The sequence below is a fragment of the Berghia stephanieae genome, unplaced genomic scaffold, assembly GCF_034508935.2.
Source record: "Berghia stephanieae isolate SIO BIC M18660-M18661 unplaced genomic scaffold, UCSD_Bste_1.3 scaffold2659, whole genome shotgun sequence".
NCBI classification, from domain to species: Eukaryota; Metazoa; Mollusca; class Gastropoda; order Nudibranchia; family Aeolidiidae; genus Berghia; species Berghia stephanieae.
Window position 1 is genome coordinate 1 of NW_027623799.1, and position 9,311 is coordinate 9,311.

Here is a 9,311-nt window from a genome sequence, read left to right on the forward strand (position 1 = left end):
ACCGACACACATGCCTTTCTCCAGTTCTCATATCTTTTCTTTTTCTCTATATTTATTGGTTCAGTCCGGATGTGGGACGGAAAAGAAATAATGCGAAATGATTATTTTTCTTTTAAATATATATTCTTCTTCGAGACCTCTCTTCTTCTTCTTTTCAATTTTTTATCTTCCTCTATTTGATAGTCAAATCGACCTCCATGATATGGCAACCAAGAGCAGGGGAAGTGTCTACTTACAGGGATACCACAATCTTGGATCTTTCCTTCACTTGATGTTGTGTTTTTGTTTTTTACTTTTTCAGCAGTGTAAGGTGCAATTTCAAGCTTTTTGAAGAAGAAATACTCTGACCATTTGGCTAAGATGTCTTTCAGTGGCTATAGATCATTCCCTTTCAAGTACGGAGCTATGAAGTGAGTAGGCTACTTTGGCAAACTGGCATTGTTTATGTCGAATGAAAAAAAGTATATGCGCTCCTTATGTCATATCCAGTCCTACATCTTGTTTTAAGTTGCTTGTTGGCTTGAGAGCTATTGACAGGCTGTCTCTGGGTGGGTTTTTAAAATTTATTTATTTCGAACCTCCCATAGTGGACGATATTGTTCTAAGCCATGGATATATTTGAAAATTGACTTTCGGAGGCCAAAAGAGCAGGGGATTTCAGTTCTGTTAGTTAGAGGTGTGTACTACCAGTCTCATGCATTTTTCAGCCATGAGGTTTTTAATTCTGCTAATACATTTTACAAAGTAATTATCAACTTGGCATAGTTTTAAAACATGATTATTCATCGTAAAGTGTCACTTAGTTTGTTCCAGTGGTACACAGAATTATCTAGATCTCTAATTTCTTAGTCAGCTGACAAATCAACCAGAAATCATCGGATGGTTATTTACCAACGTCAATGTATACGACAGTAATTGGAGCATGTTCATATTATTATTACTTGTCTTTCTTTCTTTTTTTTTTTTGTTATTTACGATTAATTAATTAAAAAATTTTTATATTATGCCCTTCTGCCACAACATCATAAGACTAAGACATGAAGCATTCTCTTCTTTCTTTCTCTCTCTCTCTCTCTCTCTCTCTCTCTCTCTCTCTCTCTCTCTCTCTCTCTCTCTCTCTCTCTCTCTCTCTCTCTGCGTGTTACGTTTTATACAATTTTGATTATGATTAGAGGAGAGAATAATTGTTTTAACTTTTTCAGACCTCCCCAGATGGACAGTCCGTATGAAATTGAATTGTGGTGAGGTTGATTGCAGTCTTCCGTCCAGTCACTTACCAAGGAGGCAAATGGTTAATATTGGACTGAGCTCATGTCTGACCCTGTAAAAGCTGAAGCTTACCAGATCCAGGAGAAAATACAGAGAGGAACTACCTCCTGAGGAAAAGGTACAAATGAAAGCAAAGCATGGTGAACAATTCAAAAAAGAGAGAAAGCATGTTTGAATGCTTTTGATACTTTCCTCCTCTCTCTCTCTCTCTCTCCTCTCTCTCTCTCTCTCTCTCTCTCTCCTCTCTCTCCTTTTTAAAAAATGGGAAATGGGTGCCTCTGGTTTGTGTTGCATTTTTTTTTTTTTTTTTTTTCGTGGTTTAGTAACTCTAAAATTCTAGCACCTATCATGAAGAGAGAAAAAATGTTCTTCGGTTCATTGTTTCCAGTTTCACAAATGACCCTGCCACCTTGCAATACCAGAAATCTCCTTGGTTCATAGTGGAAGTCCTGGATGCAGTTTTTTATTTCTCATAGTGGATGCTCTGTCCTCTATCACTATTTATCTTTTTCAAGCTTGCTTTCTGTCTTAGTCCTGAAATGAGATTACTTCATTCTTTCCTGATCTTGGTCAGAAGAGCATACGTGCTGTAAAATTACGAATTTTACGAATTTTAGACAAATTTCATGGCCGAATAATAAGTTTTATGGAAAATTACAATTTTTTAATTCTTAGTAATACTTTATGATAATATTAATAATAATAATGAGAAGAAGAACAACTACTACTGCTACTACTACTACTATACTACTGTTATAATAATAATAATAACTACTACAACTACAATAATAATGATAATAATAATATTGTGGTTGTTCATACACAATTTCAGAAATTACGATTTCTTTGTCAAATTACTAAAAATTGACATAAAAATTACTAAATTTGAAGTTTTCAATTTGGATGTCTGGTAGAGTCAAATGTATAACTGTCGTTTTGGGAGATGATTTTTTTTTTTTCTTCTTGTAAATAATCTGTTATGCAGTGCAGCAGGGAAATCTCAACCGTGGGACCGGGCCTAGTTGTTCGAGATTTCTGTGTTCAGTATATTTTACAAAGCATGTGTGATGGTTAAATGCGGCATAACAGTAACAGGTGGCATAATGTGTTCTATAATATGAAAACAAAGCCAGCCCATAGCATTGCTGGTTACACACTCAGCACTTGCTGTCTTTATCTATGAATCCGCTATCTAATCACTGTCGCTTCTCATCTCTCCCAGCGCCTCTCTTCTCACCCAACCTTAAACGACTTGCATATAACAGGCATTTTAGAAACCTTAAAAGGCAAAATGAAAGCAAATGGTGTAGGTCAAATTAACCAAATGCATATGGTCAATTAAAAGTTTGCACTTCCTCTTTTCTGGTTTAGCAAAATGTTGACATTTGAGTTTCAGGTTTAAGTCTGGTGTTCGCTGGGATAATACTGACCTGCCAATCAGTACGATTTAGCGTATTTTACTACGATTTTTTGACCCAATTATGCAGATACGATTCCAAGGGATATAGTACGATCTTTTTAAAGATATGTGATGTGAATTATGTTGATGATACATTTGATGCATTGATACACACATGTCGTACACCAACTACCGTGTTTCTGAATGAATAATGCATCACATTTAGTATTATAGTTATCATTTCAGTTGCTTATATGATGCCGGTTTTCACCAATATTTTTCTCATACATTTTTTGAGGATTTGCATAGAATTATGCATATATATCAGCTTATTTTATACGTTAAATAGTCTCAGACATTTAAGTTTTTGCCACTTATTAAATAGAATATTTTAAGTGAAAATTTAATTGAACTAACATCTTTGACTATGAAGCCTTCAATTAAAAACTGTATTGCTAAAAAGCTTAAACATAAATGGGTTATTTCCTTTTATTGATAATAAGTAAAATTACTCTATTTTGCTTTATAAAATTTATTATGATCTTTTTTCTTCTATATTATTTTGTACGAGTCTTGAATTACAAAGTGGGCAGCTTTAGGAATGGTATTTGGTTCAAAATGAATTCTCTAGAGCCATTTAAGTATTTAACTTGTCTTTGCATATTACATACTTGCGAATTTCCTATCATTTGACCAAAGTAATAGTATTGGTAGTATGTAGTAGTAGTAGTAGTAGTAGTGAATGCTCAAAAAAAAAAAGAGAGAGAGAGATATGGATCATTAGATAACATATATGGAAATATCTTGCTACTGTTTCAAAATGTCATCTATTGAATTGAAGACAGCTCAAAACTTACTCATATCTAATGTACTGGGCTAGCAGATATCACAACTTCATTTAGTACATCATCATCTCTTACCATCACCACTTCTACAACCGCCATCACACCATTGTCATCGCCACAACCACCTCATCACTTTTACCACCACCCCCACCACAGCTTCATCATCATCACCACCACCACTGGAGCACCATCGCTACAACAACCACCATTTCTTCCACTGCCACTAGCACCAATACTACCAACATGTTAAGGGTCTTTTGGTCATTTCTTTGAGTGTTTCGATAGCAATTTCCTTTGATATTGCAATTTCTGAGCTTTGTACTAATTTAAAATGGTCATTACTTTTTGGTTTCTCGATAAATCGATCGCCAGAGATTGCTTGAATGATGAAGGTCAGAGGCAGAGTTTGTTTTTTATTGTCAGATTTCCGACAGTACGATTTTCTCTGTAAGTGCTAATATATTATTTTTAAAAATTAATGGTAAAAATAAAATTCGTAACGTCAAAGAATAGAACCAATAAAAAGAAAATAAAAGACTTATTTCATTCCTCGAAAAATTCAGATTTTATTCCGTTTCAAATGCCGACTTAAAAAAAAAAAACTTTATTTTTCGCATCACGGACAAAACAAAACTAGGCCGTCTATCAGTTAGCTATAATATTATCATGTCACCTAGACGTGGATGTATTCACTGCCTGGCTACTGTGCCACAGCCAGTGAAAGAGTGTTGCGAAGTCATCAAACACACACCTAGTTAGTAAATAGTGCACGCACAGAAGTGTGTTGGAGCTACTGACACACATGCATTTCTCCGTGTCTTATTTCTTTTTCCCTATGATTTATTGGTTCCGTCTGGATGTGAGACGGAAAAATAATAATGCGAAATAATTATTTTTCTTCGAAATATCTATTCTTCTGCGAAAGCTCTCACACAACCGCATCGTCTCCGTCTTCTTTTTCTTCTTCTTCTTCTTCTTTAAGAATTGATCCAAATAAACGAAAGAATGAGCGTAAACATTTAACACAAACAGGGGCGAAGATACGCAGCTTCCCGTGTCAAGCACTAGATACATATCCTTCAAAGGGGTAGGAATTGTTCTTCCTTTCATTTTACAAACTCAGAATTGGGATATTTTTTTTTGGTACCATAAAATAAGGTCCTCATTCAGGCCTGTAAATCTTCCGTCTATTGTCGGATTTCAGACAGTACGATTTTCTCTATAAGTGCTAATATATTATTTTTAAAAAGTTAATAGTAAAAATAAAATTCGTAACGTCAAAGAACAGAACCAATAAAAAAGAGAATAAAAGACTTTTATTTCGTTCCTCGGAAAAATATTTTATTCCATTTCAAATGTCGATTTTAAAAGACAAGACAAAACAAAAGCTATAATATCGTGTCACCTACATGCTCCGCTAGCCGTGGATGTATTCACTGCCTGCCAACTGTGCCACAGCCAGCGAGAGAGAGGTCGCAAAGTTCGCACGATTCGTCTTCACACACACAACACCTAGTCAGTAAATAACGCACACACAAAAGTGTGTCGAACCGAACCGGAAGGTTTCTCTCTATTTTGCTACCGTCACACGTGCATATCTCCGGTTCTTATTTCTCAGTCTATATTTTTTTGGTTCCATCCAGATGTAAGACGGACATAATTGTTTTTCTTCGAAAATATTCTTCTTCGAAAGCTCTCGCACCACCTCCTCTTCTTCTTCTTTTTCGTTGTCGTCGTTGTCTTCTTCCTTCTTCTTCCTATCCTGCTTCTTGGTTTGTGATTGTATTTTTGACAGGGGATATTTTTTTTTCTGTAAATCTTCTGCCTGTTTGTTCTTGGTTATTTATAATTTAGCTTATGATATCTTTAGTTATGATTTTGATTTACATTTGTACTATTTTTGTTAGATTGCTTGTTTTTTTTTGTTTCAGCGTCTTTCATATAACCTCAATTGTGTTGGAAGAGACCTAAAGCAACAAACAAACAAATCTTCTTCTTCTTCTTCTTCTATAAGAATTAATCCAAATAAACGAAAGAATCAGCGTAAACATTTAACACAAACAAGAGCGAAGTTACACATCCTTCAAAAGGGTAGGAATTGTTCTCTTCCTTTCATTTTACAACTAACTCAGACCTGGGCCCTCAAATAATTGGGATTTTTTGTTTTGTTTTTTTTTTTTTTGGTCCCATAAAATAAGGACCTCGTTATAAATAAGTAGGGGAAAGTGACATGATTTCACTAGTCAATTGACGTATCATATCTGTGTTGTGTTTTTTAATTAATCCTTATTTTTGTCCTGTTGTGTCTATTTTCGTGTGTTCAAAAAGTTCCGACAACTTTTTCACCAACCATTTACAGGCCTGGTTTGGTGTTAGCTTTCATATAAATTTTTGTATTACGTGTACATTTTTTTTCCACATGTGCGGACAAAATACACTTTTTTGCTTTAAAAAATACACTTTTTAGGGGCATAGAATACTTTTTGTCCTGGGAAGGTTGGCAGGTCTGATAATAGTCGAGGTTGGTTCTAAGATGATGTATTCTTGTGTACCATCGAAATAATTTTCCTATATAGCAGTTTCCCAATTCAGTGGATGAAAAACTTTCCTGACTTAATATCAAAATTTTCACGGATACTCTTTGAAGCCTGCAGTAAGCAAATCTGTCATCTGCATTATCTGCAGCCTTAAATATCAGGGCGATCTGCAGATTTTGGCAAATTTCCCCAAATTGGTAAAATTAGGCAAATTTTTGTAAAAAGAAAGAAGCATCGAAAACAAAATAACGAAAAAAAGGGTATGAAATTGAGGAATGTTGCAGCTTTGCCTGAGCCTAGACTCTAAACACCAAGGGAAGCTGCTCTCTACCAACGACGATCTTTCAAAATCTTGGTGACATCACTGCTCATACTTACATCTGAAGTCTAAAGTCATACCTAGTCACTTCCAACTTCCATCATGGATCGTTTCCTTCGACTAAAGACTAAAGGACTAGTTTTCCTTTACTACATTAACTTCGGTGGTGCCTAATTTTTTTTTTTTTTTATTTTGGAGTAGTAAAGGAAAACTAGGCCTTTGATTCTGAGAGAAAGTGTACATTTGGGATAGTCTGTAGGCGGTAGGTGTGAAAGTTTGATAAATCTGATACTGTGAATGACTATGACTGAGTTGAATGTTCGCCAGTGTAAGTGTTCTATTCCACAGTATGTGTGAGTGTGATTGTCTGAAATTTGGGCGCATAAATCGCATTGCGGTGCGGAAAATAATAAATACAGCCTCCTTTTAGTGTAATGAGATGTCTTTTATTTTTATATTTATTTTTCCACATAGCGTGTTAAGTTCGGATATTATTTTTCTGACTTTTCTTTTTCTTCTTTCTTCCTTCTTTTTTTTTTTTTTTAATATTTTTTATATATATAAATATAGTTGAAGATTGTGATTATCTTTTCTCTATCTTTTTTTTTTTTTTTTTTTCCAGCTAAGGTTTGTTGAGAACGAGAAGAAAGGAGCTGTGACTACACGGATGATGGAAGGAATCGACGTTGAATTTCACAACAGGAGAGGAGAGCTAACCTGTCATCACAAGAAAGAGGAAAGGAAGAGTTCCGCTCTTACATCTGGTCAGCTGCTGTCCATCGTTTTAAAAAACTATTAGGATCAGATTAGAACTTTCTTAATGGAAAGCATCTTATTAGGGCAACTCATCGTAAACAGGCAACTGCGCTTTATGCACTCAGGATAGCTTATATATCCTCACTGACTACCAAAGGTTTGCTGGCTGTCCTTATAACAGTCAACAGTGTTGAGCGGTTGAAGCCACTTTGCAATAATGCAACCTTCAATGTCTATGGATTATAGTACAAGTTGCAATCACGGTGATGAATAAATGCTTCCTAAGACATTATGGTGTCCACAAGAGCAATGTGTGAAAACTTTACAAACTAAAATAAGGAAATTTCCACAGATTGTGTTGTGTTGTGAAGAAAATTCTGTAATTCTTTTTTAGGTTAAAACAGTGTGGAGTAAAGTTTAGTGCCAAGAAAAGACAAGGCTTATCGGGCTGTAAAACAGTTTTAGAAAATTCTTAGGGGTTTGTATAGTATTCTTTCTTTTTTTTTTTTTTTTTTTTCTTCAGCAGCCGAAAAAAGTCTTATGTAAATTCACTTATCTTCAATGCTTATGTGAAGAATGTATAAAACCATGCTATAGATTAAAATGTTAGGACAGTTTTGTGGAGGGAGGGGGAGTGTTAAATGTAAATGTCCTTGTAGAGATGACTGTGAGAACATGTTTATTTTTTAAATATTTCCTCGTATTTTGATCAGTGATGATAATCTTCCGGGATTTTGGGATTTTCTTCGAAATGTTCCGCTATTTTTGCAGTGTCGGACCTTTCTCAATGAGCACTCCTGTGGCTCCGCAGTAGATGGATGACTGGGTGGGATATGACCTAAATGTGTTGCAAGCCCTGTAAAAACATTAAAAACAAAACTAGTCAGAGTCCTTGGCGGGGATGGAAACAAGTCAAATGTATAGTTAAACTTTTTGGGAGATGATATTTTTTTTCCTTGTAAATCATCTCTCTGTTATGTCCTGTATTATTTTTTTGTTTGTTTTGTTTTTTGTGGTTATTAATTGTATCAGTTTATTTTTTGGTTCCATTTACCATTTTTTTTTCCACTTTCGTGTAGATTGTCCTCAAATTGTGTGATTTATTGGCGAAAGCCTAAGATTGAATAAACTTTGATGTTTTAAAAATATTTTTAACATATGATTTGTAAACATTTGAGTGTATTCCTCTTAGTAGGGACCTGTACTGGTGTCTGGGTGAGGCTTTCAGGTGTTCTCAAACTAATTACACTGATAGTGTGCTCTTGGAATCTACATCTGTTCCCTATTTGAGCGATTTCCCCTATGTCTTACTTTTTCCTTTAGTCTTTTTAATTGTACATCTAGAATATTTTTCTGGGTGGGGATCCTGACCTCCCATAGCTGGCAGGGAGGTACATACTGTGTCTTCTATCCCCTTATATCTGTTATCCAACATGCTTTCTGTCTTTGTCTCGGAATGAGATTACTTGGTTTTGTCCTGGCACTGGCCAGAATCCTAGCTGGGAGGGAAACAGTCAAATGCAGTTATTGTTTTGGGAGATGATATTTTTCCTTGTAAATCATCTCTCTGTTATGTATTATTATTTTTATTTTGAATGTATAATGTAAGCATTTGAGTGTGTTCTTTGTTGGATTTTGTGCTTGTGTCTGGATGAGACTTGTAGGTGATTTCAAACTAAGTACATTGGTGGTATGCTCTTGGAATCTACATCTGATCCCTATTTGTTCTCAATTCCCATTTGTCTTACTTTTTCGTGGGTGCTTTAATTGTAATTCTAGAACTTTTTACTATCCCATTTTCTTCCTTTTTACTGGCGCTGATATAACCTAAATGTGTTGCAAGCGCCGTAAAACCCTTAAAAACAAAAACAGAATATTTTTACTGTCCAATTTTCTTCCTTTTTACTGGTGCTGATATGACCTAAATGTGTTGCACGTGTCGTAAAACCCTAAAACTAAAATAAAAAAAAAACAATTTAGCCTACTATGGCTGGATATGACAGTCCATTGTGGCTGGATATGACAGTCCATTGTCGAGTACTTTACTCCTTCAAATGCCAATTTTGGTTGGCAATTCTCTATAGTGACTTTTTTTCTGGTCTCAAGAATGTCATTATTGAGATGTACTGTATACATTGTCTCATGCGTGGTACTTTGCGTTTTTTTTCCTTTTATTAAATGTTGTT

The 9,311-nt window shown here is 35.0% G+C and overlaps 1 long non-coding RNA gene across 1 annotated transcript; it reads left to right on the forward strand.

Moving 5' to 3' along the window:
• Positions 1-290: 290 nt before the first annotated feature.
• On the forward strand, positions 291-8,111 carry LOC144961490 (uncharacterized). The gene is made up of 3 exons (XR_013643178.1): positions 291-410; positions 1,203-1,387; positions 6,992-8,111. It is a non-coding gene; the product is annotated as an uncharacterized LOC144961490 (long non-coding RNA).
• Positions 8,112-9,311: the final 1,200 nt, after the last annotated feature.